The 24,129-nt window shown below is 39.8% G+C and overlaps 1 pseudogene across 1 annotated transcript; it reads left to right on the forward strand.

Moving 5' to 3' along the window:
* Window positions 1-7,726: 7,726 nt before the first annotated feature.
* On the forward strand, window positions 7,727-8,392 carry LOC146978154 (Ig kappa-b4 chain C region pseudogene; annotated as a pseudogene). The gene is made up of 2 exons (XR_015036998.1): window positions 7,727-7,772; window positions 7,915-8,392. The product of XR_015036998.1 is annotated as an Ig kappa-b4 chain C region pseudogene (transcript).
* The last annotated feature ends 15,737 nt before the right edge of the window (window positions 8,393-24,129 follow it).

The following is a 24,129-nucleotide window of genomic DNA, read 5'->3' on the forward strand; positions in this document are numbered from 1 at the left end:
CATCATTGAGCTGCTGTGGTGTCAGTGGCTGTGAAAGGCCTGGACACACACTGATCAACACTGGCCTCTTAACGGCTGGGAGCAGAGAGGAAGGACACATATGCAAACACACAGAGTCACTCAACTGGAGCTGTCCTCAACACATCATGCTATTGTTTCATGACTGCTTATGTTTAAATTAGTTCAATATATGACATTTCAGAAGGCCCAAACCTGGGTTTTTCAGGATTTCTAATATTTATTCCATTAATGTCATTGATCCATTGATAATCAACATGATCAGATTGATCCCAGTCCCTGTTGGAGTCAGTCAGAGCATTTCCATAGAGAGCCACTTTGCATCAGCAGCACCATGCTCTAGTGCTCTGGGAGAGTTTATAGTCCTGAGAGTTGAAGACTGGATGACTGACAGCTGTCCTTCATGACAACACAAGACACAGAAATCCTCCTCATCAAAAACATGACTTTGGTCTCCGTCCTCATCTGGACTCTCCTCTGCTGCTGCTTCACAGGTAAAGTCCAGAGAATCCAACTCCTCTATCAACATCTGTCCCTCTGAAATGAAGCCCACAAAACCATGACTCTGTTTTATCTTTCTGTCTCTGTGTCCTCAGAGTCCAGAGGTCAGGTCACAGTGACTCAGCCTGGAGTAGTCAGCACTTCTGTAGGAGGCTCAGTCACCATCACCTGTAAAACCAGTCAGAATGTTAATGTTTACAACTATTTAGCCTGGCACCAACAGAGAGATGGAGAAAAACCTAAACTCCTCATTTATCTTGCCACCACTCGAGCATCAGGGATTCCAGATCGTTTTATAGGCAGTGGATCAAACTCTGACTTCGCTCTGATCATCAGTGGAGTCCAGGCTGAAGATGCAGCAGTTTACTACTGTCAGAGTGAACACAACATCAACAGTCAGTATGTGTTCACACAGTGAAAAAGCGTCGTACAAAAACCTCCCTCAGTCAAAGTGAACAGAAACTGAACTGACTGCTGCAGCTGGAAGATACTGCAGAGACTGATACAGTTCACTGAGGACACACACACACACCCGCACACACACACACACACACACACGCACACACACACACGCACACACACACACACACACGCACACACACACACACACAGATAATTTCATACATTTTATAAGAGAAGATAAGTTAGATTATTGTCTCCTAGAGTGGAGAAATTTGTCTTGGGCGATTAGGAGAGAAAGACACAGATACAGACAATAAATACATATTTCCTGCCACAAGCAATGAAAAACATTTAGTCAAAGCACAAATACATAAAATGGGATGTCCCCTACTACACCACGCACACCTCAGCTCACACTTACCTCATCCCTCAGCTGTCCCAACCACACTCACATTTACAAAAACACACCCACCTGCCCATCCATGAGATCCTTCCTCACTCAGACACCTCTACTCACAGTAACATGTGTAATATTGCCCAGTGATAATCCATAAATACCACACGATAACACTACTCTCTCTATCTCTGACTGATAGACCATAGTGTCTGTGTCCCTTGTTAAAAGACAGAAAACATATTAATATAATTATGTTTAGTGGTACCTGCATTCATTTGATATGAAACTATATGAAACTGATCTAGCAAAGGTTTTAGTATCTTTTCAGTGCGTCAGTATGAGATGGGACATGGTACATAAGGCATCTCCAGTACTACTCCAGTACATCCCTATACACAAATTGATAGGGATCAAAAAGATGTTGGACCTGTGTACCAATTTCTCCAAACATAATACGTTCAAAAGATTTCATGACGACTGACGTTGTTGCAACTGGTCTGTAGACATTATTCTCTTGTGGGCACGGGGTCTTTGACATTGTGTTGTTACACTGTGTGTTACCAAATATACTTCAACACTGGTCTCCGACTTTATTAATTTCAGAATAAAGGTTCAGTAGACATCATCATGCATCATATTTCTATGATCTACATATTGTAGGGTTTGGGTGTGTGTGTGTGTCCTCAGTGAACTGTATCAGTCTCTGCAGTATCTTCCAGCTGCAGCAGTCAGTTCAGTTTCTGTTCACTTTGACTGAGGGAGGTTTTTGTACGACGTTTTTTCACTGTGTGAACATCGGGTCATTATGATTACTCTGACAGTAGTAAACTGCTGCATCTTCAGCCTGGACTCCACTGATGATCAGAGTGAAGTCAGAGTTTGATCCACTGCCTGTAAAACGACCTGGAATCCCTGATGCTCGAGTGGAAATGTAGTAAATAAGGAGTTTAGGTTTTTCTCCATCTCTCTGTTGGTACCAGGCTAAATAGTTGCTGTAAATATTCTGACTGACTCTACAGTTGATGGTGACTGAGCCTCCTACAGCAGATCTCACTGCTCCAGGCTGAGTCAGTGTGTACTGACCTCTGGACTCTGAGGACACAGAGACAGAAAGATAAAACAGAGTCATGGTTTTGTGGGCTTCATTTCAGAGGGACAGATGTTGATAGAGGAGTTGGATTCTCTGGACTTTACCTGTGAAGCAGCAGCAGAGGAGAGTCCAGATGAGGACGGAGACCAAAGTCATGTTTTTGATGAGGAGGATTTCTGTGTCTTGTGTTGTCATGAAGGACAGCTGTCAGTCATCCAGTCTTCAACTCTCAGGACTATAAACTCTCCCAGAGCACTGGAGCATGGTGCTGCTGATGCAAAGTGGCTCTCTATGGAAATGCTCTGAGTGACTCCAACCAAGACTTAAATCAATCTGAACAAGCTGATTATAAATGAATCAATTATTTGATCATCATCTTTATTAGAATTAGTTAATACTCATTTTCCCATTATTTGTTTTGATACTTGAAATAATTGGATGTGACATGTAACTAACTACATATTGCCTTGTTGTTTTGACTGACAGGAGTTGGACATATATGAAAAATGCTTGCTGATATTTGTGATTTAAAGAAACCTCAGGAATTCTTCAGCACATCACAGGCAAAGTGGAAAAGTAAAGTTCTCACTACAGAAATTTGACAGTGATAATGACTTGCTATATTTTCGCACTGAGAAAAAATACCATTATGTCTTCAGATTTTAAAATGAGTACAGGGACAAAAAACATTCTCACATCTTTTCACTGATATTCTAAAATGTCAAATTTTTCAGAGAATTTGTGAAATTATCTGCATCAATGTTCTTTTTTTTTTTTTGGGATGAATGAGATTCATTTTTGTGAGTTGTAATATGTTAATTAGTTCATCCTAATTGAGAGTATCTTCTCTTTTTCAGATAATCACTTTTTCAGGACAATGTTTATAACTGGCATTTTTTTTTTAATTTGTGACTTTTTGGTTTAAACTTTGAATTCATATTTTAGAGATTACATTGATACAAAAGAGAGTTTTTTTTTATTTTTTCCTATTTTGCTCTGAAACCATTGTCATGGATCAGCAGTGATGAAATGAAAAAACTGAAGTTAGATGAGAAGTTTCATCCAGTCTGAAGAAAACCAACAGAGTAGAAGTCTCCTCCGCTGCAGTCCACTAGAGGGAGTTAAGTTTCATGAAACTGTGAAGTAAAGTTAAGATATAATTCACATTTTATTCAGCCTTGTATGTTCATAAATAATCCATTATTTTATCCAATACAATGTCAACAACTATCAACATATAATCAATGAATTGATTGTTTTCTCTTATTGTGATAAATATTTTTAAATAACAGTTGTATATATGAGGTAGGATTGATACTGTATAGGTGAAACTAAAACGATCAAGATTGTGTTAAAATGTACTTTAAATAATTTTAAAAGGTGTGGCCATCGATTTAAGTATTTTATATATTTTGAAAATCATTGTCAGCATAAGTGTATATGACATAAATTTAAGTCTATTATTTTCTTCAATGATATTTAACACTTCTCAACAAAACTTGAAATAATCTTTTACTGCAACTGATTTACAACTGAAGCTCAACAACATAATGTCCCTTCACTCACTGTGTTTGTTGGATACATCAGTAAAATACTCTCAATAAAACCTTAGAATATAATTCTGAACAAGAGAAACACTGATGTGTCTTCATGTGAAGCTACTAACTTGTCTGTGATTTCAGTCTTAGTGTCATAAATGGTTTTTGTGAGAACTTTGACTAAAATGAATTCAAAAAAAAAAAAGAAGAATGAAGTTAATTGTAGTGAAGTTAAAATGTGCAGTGTAAAACATTATTACTACATGATGTTTTGTTCAGACATTATGATCTTTCAGTGCAGCTGTTGATCAGATCAGTTCCTCTGCAGCTGAGGGAGGTTTTTGTACGACGCTTTTTCACTGTGTGAACGGGTAGCTGTGACCACTCTGTCCACAATGATAAACTCCTGCATCTTCACTCTGGATTCTACTGATGGTCAGAGAGAAGTCAGTTCCTGACTGACTGCCACTGAAACGATCTGAAACTCCAGACTGACGCGTTGTAGCGTAACGAATCAGGAGTTTAGTAGTTTCTCCAGGTTTCTGAAGGTACCAATGACAGTAGTTGCTCATACTTGAACTGGCTTTACATCTGATAGAAACAGTCTGACCTAGAACAACAGACTGAGCTCCAGGAGTCTGAGTCAGGATGATTTCTCCTGATGAACCTGAAAAACATCAACAAGAGGAGAAGAGTTATTGAGACAAATCCATCTTGGAGAAAGATCAACATCCAAACAGAAGAGGATCATTTCTTCAACATGGAGAATAGATGGAAGAAGGTCAATGCTGCTGGTTTCAGTGTTCCTCCATCATAGCAGAACATCATTGTGGTGAACCTGGTTCCATCCTGAAGCAAAGTTTTCAGCAGAGAGTCTCACCCTGAACAAGGAGCCCCAGGGTGGCCAGCAGTAGAGTCACAGACATCATCATTGAGCTGCTGTGGTGTCAGTGGCTGTGAAAGGCCTGGACACACACTGATCAACACTGGCCTCTTAACGGCTGGGAGCAGAGAGGAAGGACACATATGCAAACACACAGAGTCACTCAACTGGAGCTGTCCTCAACACATCATGCTGTGTCCTCCTCACTGCTGGAACAACTCACTCAACTCAATCATCCTCACTGATTAAAACTCTGGATATGGTTTCATATAAGAAATTTTAAAGTGCAGCCACTGATACAGTTGACTTATATATAAACAGCACATGTCCCTCTTATTTTCTCTCACAGTGCATCACCAGATGATTTTTTTCTTACTTGCTTTATGTTCATCTGCTATAACCAAATTTACTCCTGGAGTTCCACAAAGCGCCATCTTTAGTCCCCTCTAATTTATATATTTTTTTGTTGCTATGATCCATTTTTCCAGCAGTAATAAATATTTGATCAGAGCATCTCAGACATTAGATACCAAAGTTCCTCCTGAAACAGTTTATCAGCAAATTGTGTTCAAAGTTCAATTTAATCCTCTGGTTACACTTTTGAATGTGTCATGTACAGTTTGTGTTGTGTTTCAGACACATTATGTTAATGACACAGCCAGTGTTTCTGCCAGAGAAAGCACTTGTGACATTGCAGATGTGAGGCTTCAGTGTGCAGAGACTTTAACATAGTCTGTGGACATTGATGTTTCCTTAATATTGAATCAGATGGATGTGTGGACGTCAGTGGAGCTGACTGTGCTTGATGTAGTTGTGATATTAATGGTCTGAGTGGGCTTTTTCACTGGAACTGTGTTTGTGTGTCCTCAGTGAACTGTATCAGTCTCTGCAGTATCTTCCAGCTGCAGCAGTTAGTTCAGTTTCTGTTCTGTTTGACTGAGGGAGGTTTTTGTACGACGCTTTTTCACTGTGTGAACCTCCATGGACTGTTGTGTAAACTCTTACAGTAGTAAACTGCTGCATCTTCAGCCTGGACTCCACTGATGCTCAGAGTGAAGTCAGAGTTTGATCCACTGCCTGTAAAACGACCTGGAATCCCTGATGCTCGAGTGGAAGCAAGATAGATGAGGAGTTTAGGTGTTTCTCCATCTCTCTGTTGGTACCAGGCTAAATAGTGCCCGTAGCCGTCAACATAAACATTCTGACTGACTCTACATCTGATGGTGACTGAGCCTCCTACAGCAGAGCTCACTGCTCCAGGCTGAGTCAGTGTGACCTGACCTCTGGACTCTGAGGACACAGAGACAGAAAGATAAAACAGAGTCATGGTTTTGTGGGCTTCATTTCAGAGGGACAGATGTTGATAGAGGAGTTGGATTCTCTGGACTTTACCTGTGAAGCAGCAGCAGAGGAGAGTCCAGATGAGGACGGAGACCAAAGTCATATTTTTGACGAGGAAGATTTCTGTGTCTTGTGTTGTCATGAAGGACAGCTGTCAGTCATCCAGTCTTAAACTCTCAGGACTATAAACTCTCCCAGAGCACTGGAGCATGGTGCTGCTGATGCAAAGTGGCTCTCTATGGAAATGCTCTGACTGACTCCAGCAGGGACTGGGATCAATCTGATCATGCTGATTATCAATGGATCAATCAGTTGATTAGTATATTGATCAGGAAGTTCTTTTTTAATGCTGTTTAGGTTTTATTTGCTTGAGCTTATTTTATTCCGATTATATTTTCTCATGTCTTAAAACATTTTGGAAAATGTTGATTTTTCTTAAAATGAACAAATATTAAAAATTGACAATACATATTGTCCTTTTTATACTGTGTTGTTGTTATTTCTCACATCAGCTGCCAAAACGTTACAAACAGACTAATTGTGGTGAGTTTGTTTGTTTCAGAGTCAGAGAGCCGTGTCTCTACAGTGAGAGGTTTTTTGTACGACGGCTCAATTAGTTTATATCACTGTGGTACACGTTCGGTGGAGGAACCAGACTGGATATTGGAAGTAAGTGAATATTTCTTCATGAAATTAAATTTAATTTAATTTGTTAAATCCTAAAATGGCAAAGAGAAGCACATACTTGGCTTTTTGTGATTTTTTGAAAAGTGAAAAAATTTCAGTTTTAGGATCCAAAAATATTTATTTATTTATTTATTTTTTTAAATCTGATGACTTCAAATGTTGCAACATAAAGAGGATAAACGATAAAGAAACAGATACAAAACATTTATGTTAAAGTTTCATGATAAATTCTTGTAGATAAGAGTAGTTCAGTGCGACAGAGTCAGAGAGCCGTGTCTCTACAGTGAGAGGTTTTTGTACGACGGCTCAATGACTTTGTGTCACTGTGGTGGACTTTTGGTGGAGGAACCAGACTGGATGTTGGAAGTAAGTTTCTGCTAAAATACTAAAAAGATTTCTTCCCTTTTTTAGTTTTTAGCAAATAAAATCTTTTATTTTATTAACTATATTTTTCATATTTGTGTTTTTATTTCTCCTTCTTAATCATGGAGTTAAATGTAGGGCCTCTTTTCTGAGGTTTTCTTGTCGCATGCCTGCCATGATTGAATTGAAGTTGAACTGTAGAAATGGTCAAACATAATTTGTTTTTTAATATATTGTATATTTAATATATTGTTTCGTAGTAGTAGTAGTAGTAGTAGTACTAGTTTTTGAAATCCTTTTGAAACTTGTGATTCACTGTTCCCACTGTTCATTTCAATCATTTTAATGAGGAGTGTTTTCCACTCAAGGAACATTTGATGTTTGTCAGATTATTTGATGAATCTGTTTGTGTTGCACCTCAAACTCACATAAAATGTATGATTGTTTCCTAAATGAGCTTCATGTATTTCTAGAGTAGTTTGATATGTTTCAGGTCAAACTGTATGATGATTGTCTCTGTGCTGATGTGCATGAGAGGCTTCTTGAAGGGAAGTGAAACAATATGTGTGTGAGTGACTGGTGGAGCAGAAAAACATCTGACAGAAACTCCTTAAAGGACAAAACCAGCTCTCACACAGTAAAGGTGTCCAAGTGGCTGCTGTTGGATTGACAGTTTATGGTCTGTGTCTCCTAGGTGATACCCGTCCCACCCTGACGGTGCTGCCCCCCTCCAGTGAGGAGCTGCAGCAGCAGGGGAAGGCCACGCTCATGTGCCTGGCCAACAAGGGCTTCCCCTCAGACTGGAGTCTGGTCTGGAAGGTGGACGGCAGCAGCAGCAGCAGCTGGGAGGAGAGCAGGAGCCCCGGGGTGCTGGGGAAGGACGGCCTCTACAGCTGGAGCAGCACCCTGAGGCTCCCTGCAGACCAGTGGAGGAAGCTGGGCTCTGTGACCTGTGAGGCCACCCAGGGCTCCCAGACTCTGGTCTCAGAGACACTGAGGAGAGACCAGTGTCCCCAGTCCTGAGCTGACTCACTGGGACTCTCATACTGGTTTTACTCTGTTCTCTCTAACACTCTCTGCCTTTCTTTCATTACCATGTTCTGTCTTTCTCTCTGATGTGTTTGACAGTTTTCTATCATGTAATTTCACTATTTCCAGAAAATAAAGATCTGTTCATCAAATACATTTTGATTCAGTCTTTGGTTTGTCATAAGATGATGATTCTTTGTCAGTGATATGAAATAACACTTGATCAATCCCTCCACTGATTTATATACAGAAAACATTAAAAAAAACAAACATTCACATTCACACCCACAAACGAATTTTTTTGTCATACGTTTAATATTTTTCTATTAATAAATTGGTAGCCTTGAGTGGCAAATTGGACTAGTCAACTTCTGTGTTGTTTGACAAACAGAAATTGAATGTATCTGTATCTTTTGGGGATATAAAATCAAGTATCATCAGCATAGAGTGATATTCACTGAGTATGCACTCACTCTGCAGCTCTCATTTGTTTCTCTTTATGACAGATGATATAGTTCAACTGTGCTTTTTTTCTTTAATATTTCATGTGGGAAAATTAGACATTTTAACTGTAATGCCATCTGAAAAAAACGAAAAGAAAAAGAAAATCCTTCATTTGATGGATATTTGGAGTTCAATTTGAAATGAATCTTTTGTTATAACATTGTTTTTGCAATAAATTAAGTAAGCTTGGGTTTATTTGAGTTTTTCTTCACAATGTATTATATTGTGTTGGGACTCAGCCCAGTCAAAATGGAGGATAAGGCTGCAGGGCTTCTTTGTCTTCCAGACAAAGGGAAACCAATGAACTCAATCCTTCACCTCTTCGCACCTAGGTGTGAAACCTCCACTACTGACCCCCCATTGGTCAGGTATGGCCCCAGGACCTGTGAGGTCACAGGCCATATAAAAAGGAGAAGTTCCCTTCTCCTCTCTCTCTCTTCGCCTTCTTCTCTTCTTCACCTCAGCAGGAGCTGCTGTTCCTCTCAGCTCCTCACCTGGAGCTACTGCTACGACTCTCCTACCTCCGTGAGGCCTGCACAAGGCAGACGCCTACACTGGAGCAACCCTTGGCAGCGACGCAAGTGCCTACCAACGGATTAAAGAACAAGAACCAACTAGCATGACACAAGGTCTGCTAGTTGAGTCAACAAGGAAGGAGCCACAACGCCAAGCAGAACAACCAACCAACTCTGCAAGGAGAAGGTCTCTCCTCAACGGAACTCAAACTACACAGCCAGGACGGCTGTAGTTCACTGGACAAAGACACAATCACTGGACTTGACTGCTGCAACAGGACCAGCAAAACCTGCAACCGCAGGAATCCCCACCAGCACCGGGAACTTCTCACCCTCACGTGACTTGGTAACGTAACTGGGCCTAGTTAGCTTACCTTGCACCTTGACTAAGCATAGAGTACTTCAACCATGCCAATGTATGTATTGATTTGAAATCAGTTTAAATACTTGAGCTTTGTTGTTGTTGTTGTCAGTTAGAGCCTGATCTTCACTTAACCTGTACGTTTAGTTTGTGACCTGAGCGTTGAACAAAGGGACACCTTTGCTCACCTCCACCACATCACATGCGGTTGGCCTTAGAAGTCTCAGGACAAAAGGCCACCCTCCATCTTTTCCATTGTCTGAGGTCACACTTCACACCTCACAGACACATGGTCACCGACACATAGCCATACACTCTCACCAACACCCACACACCCACACGTGTACACAGTGTATGTAGCTTGTCTTAGTTTCATGTTTTGTTATTCCATTTTCTAGATGTGTCCAATAAACTTCCTTGAAACTTTACTCGTCTGTTAATGTTGTACAATAGTGAGTATGCCAACCTCTACGCAGTAGAACTTCTAAATCCTTCAACTTTGCAGCTATTGATAATGTTATTTTGTTTATAATTATTAACTTAATCATTAAACAATGTTCTATATTAATAGTTAGCACACCCTTATGAGACTGACTTTGGTACATTGGCTGTCTGGTGCCCCGAGGTGGATTTAATCAAATTAAATCCCATTAATAATTTTTATAGTAATTATTAATATTTTGGTATTGATATTTTACAAATTTGATAGCCAATAACCCTCTTAATAATAACTTTACTTATAGTTGGTATAACCCCAACACAAATGGTGCTTCCTTTGTGAGGCATCATAATAAATCTTAATAACCTTTTCTTATAAGTTGTGCTAGAGCACAACATAAATGGCGCTTCCATTGTGAGGCATCATAACAATTCTTAACACTTTTCTTATAGTTGTGCCAGAGCACAACAATTGACTGACACCTATGTGTTTGTTAAAATATGAATTGAAATGTTAACAACTCAAAAGGAGCCATTTGATTAAACAGTACTGGTTTGATAAAAATTACCTGAAATTGTAAATTTTGTGAATAGAATACTTATTTGAGGACAATCTGTTTTACAACATGAGAATATGTTGAAGTCAAACCACGTTTTAGTTTCAGTGCAGCTGTTGAGTCAAATCAGTTCCTCTGCAGCTGAGGGAGGTTTTTGTACGACGTTGTATCACTGTGTGAACGGGAGGGATTCATCATGTTGACAGTAATAAACTCCTGCGTCTTCAGCCTGAACTCCACTGATGGTCAGAGTGAAGTCAGTGTTGCTGGATTTACTTCCACAGAAACGTGCAGGACTCCAGAGTAACGGGTTGTATCACTATGAATCAGGAGTTTAGGAGTTTCTCCAGGTTTCTGAAGGTACCACTGCATGTCATAAGTAACACTTGAACTGGCTTTACACCTGAGAGAAACACTCTGACCTAGACTAGACTGAGCTCCAGGAGTCTGAGTCAGGATGATTTCTCCTGATGAACCTGAAAAACATCAACAAGAGGAGAAGAGTTATTGAGACAAAATCCATCTTGGAGAAAGATCAACATCCAAACAGACGAGGATCATTTCTTTAACATGGAGAATAGATGGAAGAAGGTCAATGCTGCTGGTTTCAGTGTTTCTCCATCATAGCAGAACATCATTGTGGTGAACCTGGTTCCATCCTGAAGCAAAGTTTTCAGCAGAGAGTCTCACCCTGAACAAGGAGCCCCAGGGTGGCCAGCAGTAGAGTCACAGACATCATCATTGAGCTGCTGTGGTGTCAGTGGCTGTGAAAGGCCTGGACACACACTGATCAACACTGGCCTCTTAACGGCTGGGAGCAGAGAGGAAGGACACATATGCAAACACACAGAGTCACTCAACTGGAGCTGTCCTCAACACATCATGCTGTGTCCTCCTCACTGCTGGAACAATTCACTCAACTCAATCATCCTCATGGAAATTGATTAAAACTCTGGATATGGTTTCATATAAAAATGTTGAAGTGCAGCCAATGATACTGTTGACTTATATGTAAACAGCACATGTCCCGCTTGTCTCACAGTGTTAATCAGTCATCACCATTACACATTTTTTTTCTAACTTGCTTAATGTTCATCTGCTATAACTAAATTTACTCCTGGAGTTCCACAAGGCGCCATCTTTTGTCCCCTCTAGTTTATATTTTATTTGTTGCTATCAGAGGTGTGGACTTGGACTCGAGACTTGAGACTTGACTTGGACTCGAGTCCCAATTTTGATGACTTAAGACTTGCTTGATCAAATCAAAAAAAGACTTGGACTCGCTTGGGACTTGATGCCAAAGACTTGAGACTCTACTTGGACTTGAGAGCAAAGACTTGAATTCAAGTCAAGTCACAAGCAGCAAGCACAAATATTAAAATATTTTAAAAAGTGTCACATCAATGTTATACTGCAGCAGCCAGCCAGAGACATTCCTATAGAACCCAGTCCTGTTATCAGTCTTGGCTCTATAATTAATGCCAACACACTAATGCCTACCACACACATAAAGATAATCTGGCTGATTTTGCCCCGATTTTCCCCCTTCCGACCAAAGTCAAAAATCGCCCGATTATCTTGGCTCCTAAGAGTATTTTATGAGATTCTCCTGTAGCATATGGTGTTTTAAGATTTAAATTCTCCCAACAATCGGCTCGTAAAATGGTCGGCGGCGACAATCGTAAATATTAAACATGTTCAGTATTTACGATTGTTGGTCCCAACAATCGTGACCATTTGGATCAAAAATCGGCTTGTGTGTGGGGGAAGCCGACAATCTCGAGTCACTGGCTCTGCTTCTTTATGTTTTATCTATATAATACATCCATGCACCATGGCTACCATCAACAGACTACGTCAGATCACGTTTGATCACACGAGATTTCTGGCGTGTTACTGTACATCAATTTTAAATAGCTTTATTGGCATGAGAAGGCAGTGCTTATATTGACAAAGCATATCACAATAGAATATTAATAAAAATAAACAGATGAATAAGTGGCAGAACATTAACAATAAAATATAAACAACTTAACAATTGAGGCGTGGTCGTGATCTTTACGTATCATTAATTATAATCGATTTGTTTGGGACTCGAAACAAAAATCTTAGGACTTGGTTGGGACTTGAAAAAAAATCTTAGGACTTGGTTGGGACTTGAAAAAAAAATCTTAGGACTTGGTTGGGACTCGAAACAAAAATCTTAGGACTTGGACTTGACTTGGGACTTGAGAGCAAAGACTTGAGACTCTACTCGAGACTTGAGAGCAAAGACTTGAGACTCTACTTGGACTTGCAACATAGGGACTTTCTCCCACCTCTGGTTGCTATGATTCATTTTCCTACCAGTAATAAATATTTGATCAGAATGTCTCAGACATTAGATACTAAAGATCTTCCTGAAAATGTTGATTAGCTGATTGTGTTCAAAGTTCAATTTAATCCTCTGGCAACACTTTTGAATGCATCATGTACAGTTTGTGTTGTGTTTCAGACACATTATGTTAATGACAAAGCCAGTGTTTCTGCCACAGAAAACACTTGTGACATTGCAGATGTGAGGCTTCAGTGTGCAGAGACTTTAACATAGTCTGTGGACATTGATGATTCCTTAATATTGAATCAGATGGATGTATGGACGTCAGTGGAGCCGATTGTGCTTGATGTAGTTGTGATATTAATGGTATGATTGGGCTTTTTCACTAGAACTGTGTGTGTCTTCAGTGAACTGTATCAGTCTCTGCAGTATCTTCCAGCTGCAACAGTCAGTTCAGTTTCTGTTCAGTTTCACTGAGGGAGGTTTTTGTACGACGATTTTTCACTGTGTGAACACATACTGATTGTTGATATAGTGAACACTCTTACAGTAGTAAACTGCTGCATCTTCAGCCTGGACTCCACTGATGCTCAGAGTGAAGTCAGAGTTTGATCCACTGCCTGTAAAACGACCTGGAATCCCTGATGCTCGAGTGGAAGTAACATAAATTAGGAGTTTAGGTTTTTCTCCATCTCTCTGTTGGTACCAGTGTAAATAGTTGTTGTTATAAACATTCTGACTGGTTCTACAGTTGATGGTGACTGAGCCTCCTACAGCAGATCTCACTGCTGCAGGCTGAGTCACTGTGTATTGACCTCTGGACTCTGAGGACACAGAGACAGAAAGATAAAACAGAGTCATGGTTTTGTGGGCTTCATTTCAGAGGGACAGATGTTGATAGAGGAGTTGGATTCTCTGGACTTTACCTGTGAAGCAGCAGCAGAGGAGAGTCCAGATGAGGACGGAGACCAAAGTCATGTTTTTGATGAGGAGGATTTCTGTGTCTTGTGTTGTCATGAAGGACAGCTGTCAGTCATCCAGTCTTCAACTCTCAGGACTATAAACTCTCCCAGAGCACTGGAGCATGGTGCTGCTGATGCAAAGTGGCTCTCTATGGAAATGCTCTGACTGACTCCAACAGGGACTGGGATCAGTCTGATCATCCTGATTATCAATGGTTCAGTCAATTGATTAGTATATTGATCAGGAAGTGCTTTTTAATGCTGTTTAGGTTTTATCTGCTTGAGCTTCTTTAATTCAGATTATACAGTATTTTCTCATGTCTTAAAACATTTTTGAAATTGTAGATTTTTCTTAAAATGAACAAATATTAAAAATGGACGTTACATATTTTCCTTTTTGTACTGTGTTGTTGTCATTTCTCACATCAGCTGCCAAAACGTTATAAACAGACTAATCATGGTGAGTTTGTTTGTTTCAGAGTCAGAGAGCCGTGTCTCCACAGTGAGAGGTTTTTGTACGACGACTCAATGACTTTGTATCACTGTGGTACACGTTCGGTGGAGGAACCAGACTGGATATTGGAAGTAAGTGAATATTTCTTTAATATAATTTTTGAAATCCTAAAATGGCAAAGAAAAGTACATACTTGGCTTTTTGTGATTTTTTGAAAAGTGAAAAATTTCAGTTTTAGGATCCAAAAATGTTTATTCTTTTAAACAAAAAATCTGATGACTTCAAATTTTGCAACATAAAAAGTATAGATGATAAAGAAACAGATACAAAATATTTTTGTTAAAGTTTTATGATAAAATCTTGTAGATGAGAGTAGTTCAGTGTGACAGAGTCAGAGAGCCGTGTCTCTACAGTGAGAGGTTTTTGTACGACGGCTCAATGACTTTGTATCACTGTGGTGGACTTTTGGTGGAGGAACCAGACTGGATGTTGGAAGTAAGTTTCTGCAAAAATACCAAAAAGATTTTTTTTTCTTTTTTTAGTTTTAAGCACATAAAATATTTTAATTTATTAACTATATTTTTCATATTTGTGTTTTTATTTCTCCTTCTTAATCATGGAGTTAAATGTAGGGCCTCTTTTCTGAAGTTTTCTTGTCGCATGCCTGCCATGACTGAATTGAAGTTGAACTGTAGAAATGGTCAAACATAATTTGTTTTTTAATATACTGTATATTTAATAAATTGTTTCGTAGTAGTAGTAGTACTAGTTTTTGAAAGTGTTCATTTAAATCATTTTAAGAGTTTGTTCAATGAGGAGTATTTTCCACTCGAGGAACATTTGATGGTTGTCAGATTATTTGATAGACCTGTTTGTGTTTCACCTGAAAATCAATCTCACGGAAAATGTATGATTGTTTCCTAAATGAACTTAATGTATTTCTAGTGTAGTTTGATGTGTTTCAGGTCAAACTGTATGATGATTGTCTCTGTGCTGATGTGCATGAGAGGCTTCTTAAAGGGAAGTGAAACAATGTGTGAGTGAGTGACTGGTGGAGCAGAAAAACATCTGACAGAAACTCCTTAAAGGACAAAACCAGCTCTCACACAGTAAAGGTGTCCAAGTGGCTGCTGTTGGATTGACAGTTTATGGTCTGTGTCTCCTAGGTGATACCCGTCCCACCCTGACGGTGCTGCCCCCCTCCAGTGAGGAGCTGCAGCAGCAGGGGAAGGCCACGCTCATGTGCCTGGCCAACAAGGGCTTCCCCTCAGACTGGAGTCTGGTCTGGAAGGTGGACGGCAGCAGCAGCAGCAGCTGGGAGGAGAGCAGGAGCCCCGGGGTGCTGGGGAAGGACGGCCTCTACAGCTGGAGCAGCACCCTGAGGCTCCCTGCAGACCAGTGGAGGAAGCTGGGCTCTGTGACCTGTGAGGCCACCCAGGGCTCCCAGACTCTGGCCTCAGAGACTCTGAGGAGAGACCAGTGTCCCCAGTCCTGAGCTGACTCACTGGGACTCTGATACTGGTTTTACTCTGTTCTCTCAAACACTCTCTCGTTCTTTCATTATCATGTTCTGTCTTTCTCTCTGATGTGTTTGAAAGTTTTCTATCATGTAATTTCACTATTTCCAGAAAATAAAGATCTGTTCATCAAATAAATTTTGATTCAGTCTTTGGTTTGTCATAAGATGATGATTCTTTGTCAGTTATATTAATTAACACTTGACCAATCCCTCCACTGATTTACGTATATACACAAAACATTTAAAAAACATTCACATTCACACCCACAAATGACTTTTTTCTCATACGTTTAATATTTTTTAATTAATAAATCGGTAGCCTTGAGTGGCAAATTGGACCAGTCAACTTCTGTGTTGTTTGACAAACAGAAATGTAATGTCTCTGTATCTTTTGGGGATATAAAGTCAAGTATCATCAGCATAGAGTGATATTCACTGAGTATGCACTCACTCTGCAGCTCTCCTTTGTTTCTCTTTATGACAGATGATATAGTTCAACTGTGCTTCAATATTTCACGTGGGAAAATTAGACATTTGAACTGTAATGCCATCTGTAAAAAAAAATCCTTCATTTGATGGATATTTGGAGTTCAATTTGAAATGAATGTTTTGTTATAACATTGTTTTTGCAATAAATTAAGTAAGCTTAGGTTTATTTGACTTTGACACCTATGTGTTTGTTAAAATATGAATTGAAATGTTAACAACTCAAAAGGAGCCATTTGATTAACTCATTGAGTGCCGCGCTCCTTTCCAAAGTTTTAGTCAAGTGTACCGGCAATTTAGACCATTTTTGACTTTTTATGTAGAGCCATAGTGTATTCTATATTATTGCCACCAACACATACTGTAGCTCAATTGAAAGGTTTAACTTTATGCTTCAAATGACCACAAACCGTTTGTTTCTACGTGCCTCTGTTCCTGAGAAAAGTCAAGCTAAACATGGCTGGGTTTCACCAAAATCCCTCCTTTTTTTCTAGAAAAGGAGATAGAGCCTCTTTTCTGAAAGGTGCTCTGTTTGTGTCTGTCGCTCTTCTGACACTCGCATTTCTGGATCAAAGGGCTCGTATAAGATAAATATACACAACAATTGTTGTTCTATTCACAAAACCACCATCGGGGGCGGGGGGGGCGCCACTAAACAACAATAACACAGACGCACCGTGCCGTGTCACAGCCTCTCGCCGCGGAGCGTGAGGGTCTGTCGGCCACAGCGGCTCGCGAACACCGGTCCCGCCGGTGGTCGCGGTCCTTCTGTGGTACGGGTCGGTGACGGCGGTCTGCTTTGACCCAGAGACCATCAGATTTTACCGCGGGAGGACTTTGGGGAGGACACGGTGTTGCTCCAGATGAAGACCGGGCGGGACAGTGGGCTGAGAGCTTCCTGTTTCTGCTCCGAGCAGCTCGAGCAGCTGGAGCAGCAGCGCAGGTGAGAGCAGAGCAGCTGCTGCATCTGCATGCAGAACTCCGTTTGCAGAAGCCGAGTTATGATAAAAAACTTCCAGTTCATGAGCTGTCATGTGACTTTGATCGTCATCTATTTCAGTTCTCCTCGTCGTAGAGTCCCCAAATTTACATATAATGTGTATTAAAGTGTCTATTTTCATAATTTAAAAAAAAAGCAAAAAACGAAAAATTTCGTTTTTGGCACTCAACGCATGGGAACGAAAAACGAGAAATTACGTGGTTGGCACTCAATGAGTTAAACAGTACTGGTTTGATAAAAAATTACCTAAAATTGTAAATTTAGTGAATAGAATACTTATTTGAGGAAAATCCTTTTAAAACATGAGAATATGTTTAAGTCAAACCATGTTTTAGTTTCAGTGCAGCTGTTCAGTCAGATCAGTTCCTCTGCAGCTGAGGGAGGTTTTTGTACGACGTTGTATCACTGTGTGAACGGGAGGGATTCATCATGTTGACAGTAATAAACTCCTGCGTCTTCAGCCTGAACTCCACTGATGGTCAGAGTGAAGTCAGTGTTGCTGGATTTACTTCCACTGAAACGTTCAGGGACTCCAGAGTAACGGGTTGTATCATCATAAATCAGGAGTTTAGGAGTTTCTCCAGGTTTCTGAAGGTACCACTGTAGGTCAGCACTAACAGTTGAACTGGCTTTACATCTGAGAGAAACAGTCTGACCTAGAACAACAGACTGAGCTCCAGGAGTCTGAGTCAGGATGATTTCTCCTGATGAACCTGAAAAACATCAACAAGAGGAGAAGAGTTATTGAGACAAATCCATCTTGGAGAAAGATCAACATCCAAACAGAAGAGGATCATTTCTTTAATGTGGAGAATAGATGGAAGAAGGTCAATGCTGCTGGTTTCAGTGTTTCTCCATCATAGCAGAACATCATTGTGGTGAACCTGGTTCCATCCTGAAGCAAAGTTTTCAGCAGAGAGTCTCACCCTGAACAAGGAGCCCCAGGGTGGCCAGCAGTAGAGTCACAGACATCATCATTGAGCTGCTGTGGTGTCAGTGGCTGTGAAAGGCCTGGACACACACTGATCAACACTGGCCTCTTAACGGCTGGGAGCAGAGAGGAAGGACACATATGCAAACACACAGAGTCACTCAACTGGAGCTGTCCTCAACACATCATGCTGTGCTCTCCTCACTGCTGGAACAACTCACTCATTCATTCATCCCCATAAAATTCTGGATTTAGTTTCATATAGTAATACATAAACAGCACATGCACCTCTTGTCTCAGTCTTAATCAGTCATCACCTGTCTGGTGATTTTTTTCTCACTTAATGTTCATCTGCCAATTTACTCCCTGAGTTCCACACGGCACCATCATACTCGGTCCCCTCTAGTTTATATTTTCTTTGTTGCTATGCTTAATTTTTGTACCAGTAATAAATATTTGATCCGAATGTCTCAGACATTAGATACCTAATGTGACAGTGGTGGTCCTGTCACTATGCCTCCAATTGATCATGTGCTCTGGTTACTTGGCCAAGGGGATGTCCCTTTGGGTGACTGGCAAGCGTGTGTGACTCCTACCCGGGAGGTGTGGGTTCAATCCCTGCCTAGGCCCTCTTCACCTTGCCACACTAAGATCCTCCTGAAAATGTTGATCAGCTGATTTATACTTTATACTTATACTTTATTTTACAGGATAGCCCCTTGAGATGTGCCATCTCATTTTCAAGGGGGTCCATGTTATCAACGGAAATACAAACATACTTAGTACATTATAATATACAAAGAAAGTAAGCAGAACAAACAACAAAGAACAAACAAAAAAGAGAACAGACACATGATACAATATAAAGACACAGACGCCCATTCACACACACTCACACTACAATGCTCTATCAATCCTGAATCCCCCCATACAACACTCCAGTAAAAAATAAAAATAAATAGATGAAATAAAATAAATACAGTAGTTGATTTGATTAGTTACACTTCATGTCAAAGGGGCCTTACATCACAGACAGGAGCAGGGTGTTTGAAGGTAGGTAAACAAAGCTGATTTAAAAAGATGTAGAGAGGATATGGACCTAATTGAACCAGGGAGATTATTCCAGTCAGCAGGGGCTTTGTATTTGAATGCACGTCGACCAGATTCTTTATTGATTCTAGGGGTAAAAAAGAAAAGTTGACCAGTATGCCTAAGGTTATATTGTGAACTGAAGGGAATCAAATATTGTTTCAAATATAGAGGGAAATTGAAGTAGTTGCACTTGAAAATAAATAATAACCAGTGCTTCTGCCTTCTGGACTTGGGGGCCAGCCAGTTCAAGGACTGGTACATATGACAGTGATGGGTCATATAAGGACACCTGAGAATAAATCTACATAAACTATTATACAAGACAGTAAGAGGACGAAGATTTGTTTCTGAGGTGTTCTGATAGATAACATCACCATAGTCAATTATTAGGAGTATCAGTTGTGTTATGATTCTTTTACGAACTTGAAAGGAAAAGCATTCAATAGACCGATAGAGGGATTTCAGCTGAAAATAGATTTTCTTGGAAACTGAGTCAATGTGGCATTTAAAGGATAGCTGTGAGTCAAGCCAAAGACCCAGGTATTTGAATTCTTCAGTTTTTACTAGTGCTGTTCCATCAATGAAACTAATACACCAGTTAGTACTTGCAGGTAAAGAATTGGGTCGAGTGCAAAACGACATGGTGTATGATTTTTTCTTATTCAGTTGTAATTTGTTTGAAGAAAACCAATTTTGGACTGAAATAAAGTCAGATTGTAATGATTGCTGGATTTGCGAAATATCAGAGCTAGACGAGTATATTACTGTGTCGTCTGCATATAAATGACATGGCAATGAGAACAAGTTTGTGGAAGATCATTGATAAAGATTGAGAATAGTAAAGGACCTAGGGATGAGCCTTGCAGCACGCCTTTATCAATGATCTTAAAACCAGACTGGCAACCTTGGAAAGAGACACATTGACTTCTATGATGAAGGAAAGAGTTGAAAAATAATAAAGAAACAGGAGAAAGACCAACAGAATACAATTTGTCCAAAAGAAGATAATGATCAACCATATCAAATGCTTTAGTAAGGTCAATAAATATAGCGCCTGTATGCATATTGTTATCAAATGCTGATGAGATATCACTGGTAACTTTTAGGAGTGCAGTGGTGGTCGAAAAATGTGGTCGAAAACCAGATTGATGAGGAGATAGTAAGTTATGGTCATTAAGATATGAGGATAATTCATTAAAAATCAATTTTTCAAATATTTTTGTTATGGAATTGATAATTGAGATTGGCCTGTAATTATTGACATCTGTGGTGTCACCCCCTTTATGAATAGGGGTTACCCTGGCACATTTCCAGGATGAAGGAACTTTGCAAGTTGCTAAAGATAAATTAAATAGATCAGACAGAGGAAATGACAAAATGTGAGAGGCCAATTGGAAGAACTTAATCTCCAGACCATCTGGACCAGCACTGCATCCAGAGTTAAGATTATCAATAACACGTTGGACATCAGTTGGTGTGATTGTTCCAAAAGAGAAGGAACTACCACACCTACTCGGAGTTGGGAAAGATTCAGAGTAGGAGTGAGGGCCAGAACTACCAATGGTAGAAAAATGCTGGCTAAATGCCTCTGCAATTGATAGTGGTTCGCTGACACTTTCATTGTTTATTCTAAAATGCGTAGTGGGATTTCCTGTGGATTTATTAGTTATGCTATTTATTCTCCTCCAAAATTGTTTTGGGTTCTTAAAATCAGTGGCTAAACAGTCTTTATAATAATTTGCTTTAGCATTTCTAGTATGCGTTTTACATTTATTCCTCAGCTCCTTGTAAGTGCTCCAGTCAGCAGGATCCTTTGTTGTACGGTGTTTTTTCCATGCCTTGTCTCTTTGTTTAAACAACTGTATGCGATCTCCTTTTATCCACGGCAGATGTCGACCCTTGACTTTAATTATTGTCCAGGGTGCATGTTTATTGATAACCTCAACAAATTCTGTATATAGAAAGTTCCAAGCGTCTTCAACAAATGGTATTAATTGAAATCTCTCCCAATTTATACTTAAAATATCGTGGATAAAGAGTTCAGGGTTAATATTATTAGCTTTTCGAACTTTGATAAATTTGGGAGGAAGATGGGGCATTTTGATTTTCCAGACGCAGAAGACAATTGAATGGTCACTGAAGGAGTCAGGTAATACCCCAGAGTGTGAGATTCTGTCAGGATGGGAAACTAAGATCCAGTCAAGCAAGGAGGAAGAACTGGGACCAACTCTCGTTGGTTCAGTGATCAATTGTGTTAGGTTTATGCCATTAAAAAGATTACGATCATTGTAAGAGGAACGATCTAACCAATTTGAGTTAAAATCACCCAGTATAATTTTTTCACTAGTGCAATCTAAAGAATTGATTGTGGTCAGAATACCTTTGGTAGTTTCAGCAGGAGCATTAGGAGGTTTATAGATGTTACCTATGATCAGCCGTTTGTTCTCATGTAATGTTATTTTAACAAAGAGGCATTCAAAGTGCAGAGGATTCACCGTTGGTGAGACTGGTTCTGAAGCCAAGTTTGAGGAGACATACGTCAAGAGACCCCCTCCTCTTGAGCCTCTCTGTCTTTTCTATATAAAACATAATTATCAAGTTTAATTCATTATCAGAAATATTATTGTTCAACCAAGTTTCAGAAAGCGTAATTACATGAGGTTTATTATAGGCGAGCCAGGCTTTCAGTAGATCAATTTTAGGCCACAAGCTCCTAATGTTCAAATGAATGACATTCATACCTTTAACAGAATTCATTGACCAAAGATAACAAAGTAAATAGTCTCACTGTATATTAACAAAAAGGCACACAAAGCATCATCATATGTTGTGGTAAATAACAAGCAGGGGCGGAGGATAGGAGAATCAGAAGGTGAGCTACACACACACACACACACACACACACACACACACATGCACACACTCACACACAATGGACACAATGATTGTGTGTAAGTTTGGTCCTCTGACAACACTTTTGTATGTGTGAAGTGCAGTTTGTGTTGTTTTTCAGACACATGTTTGTGTCATGTCAGTGCCAGTGCCATTCTGCCATAGTAAGGGATTGTGACACTGCATATGTGAGGCTTCAATGTGCAGTGATTTTAATACTGTCTGTGGACCTTGGACATGGGGACTTGATAGTTGTAATGTTAATGGTCTGATTGGACGTTGTCACTGGAACTGTTCTCTTTATATGAGGAAACATTTAGCTTGCTGAGGTGGGAGGTAGACTGATGAAGTGTGTGTCCTCAGTGAACTGTATCAGTCTCTGCAGTATCTTCCAGCTGCAGCAGTCAGTTCAGTTCCTCTTCAGTTTCACGGAGGGAGGTTTTTGTATGACGCTTTTTCACTGTGTGAACTGCTGCCAACGGCTAGCATCAAATTCCCCAACACAGTAGTAAACTGCTGCATCTTCAGCCTGGAGTCCACTGATGCTCAGAGTGAAGTCAGAGTTTGATCCACTGCCTGTAAAACGACCTGGAATCCCCGATTCTCGAGTGGAAGCAAGATAAATGAGGAGTTTAGGTTTTTCTCCATCTCTCTGTTGGTACCAGGACAGAGAGTGCTTGTTGCTCCGAACATACACATTCTGACCAGTTCTACAGTTGATGGTGACTGAGCCTCCTACAGCAGATCTCACTGCTCCAGGCTGAGTCACTGAGACCATTTCTTTGGACTCTGAGAACACAGAGACAGAAAGATAAAACAGAGTCATGGTTTTGTGGGCTTCATTTCAGAGGGACAGATGTTGATAGAGGAGTTGGATTCTCTGGACTTTACCTGTGAAGCAGCAGCAGAGGAGAGTCCAGATGAGGACGGAGACCAAAGTCATGTTTTTGATGAGGAGGATTTCTGTGTCTTGTGTTGTCATGAAGGACAGCTGTCAGTCATCCAGTCTTCAACTCTCAGGGCTATAAACTCTCCCAGAGCACTGGAGCATGGTGCTGCTGATGCAAAGTGGCTCTCTATGGAAATGCTCTGACTGACTCCAACAGGGACTGGGATCAATCTCATCGTGCTGATTATCAATGGATCAATCAGTTGATGAGTATATTGATCAGGAAGTGCTTTTTTAATGCTGTTTAGGTTTTATTTGCTTGAGCTTCTTTAATACAGATTATATTTTCTCATGTCTTAAAACATTTTTGAAAATGTTGATTTTTCTTAAAATGAACAAATATTAAAAATTGACGATACTTATTGTCTTTTTTATACTGTGTTGTTGTCATTTCTCACATCAGCCAAAACGTTATAAACAGACTAATTCTGGTGAGTTTGTTTGTTTCAGAGTCAGAGAGCCGTGTCTCTACAGTGAGAGGTTTTTGTACGACGGCTCAATGAGTTTGTATCACTGTGGCTCACGTTCGGTGGAGGAACCAGACTGGATATTGGAAGCAAGTGAATATTTCTTCATGAAATTTTATTTAATTTAATTTGTTAAATCCTAAAATGGCAAAGAGAAGCACATACTTGACTTTTCGTGATTTTTTGAAAAGTGAAAAATTTCAGTTTTAGGATCCAAAAAGATTTATTCTTTAAAAAAAAACAAAATTATGACTTCAAATTTTGCAACATAAAGAGGATAAACAATTAAAAAACAGATATAAAACATTTATGTTAAAGTTTCATGATAAAATATTGTAGATAAGAGTAGTTCAGTGTGACAGAGTCAGAGAGCCGTGTCTCTACAGTGAGAGGTTTTTGTACGACGGCTCAATGACTTTGTATCACTGTGGTGGAC

Source organism: Trachurus japonicus, chromosome 11 (genome assembly GCF_045865225.1).
Source record: "Trachurus japonicus isolate A0001 chromosome 11, Traja_1.0".
Classification (NCBI taxonomy): Eukaryota; Metazoa; Chordata; class Actinopteri; order Carangiformes; family Carangidae; genus Trachurus; species Trachurus japonicus.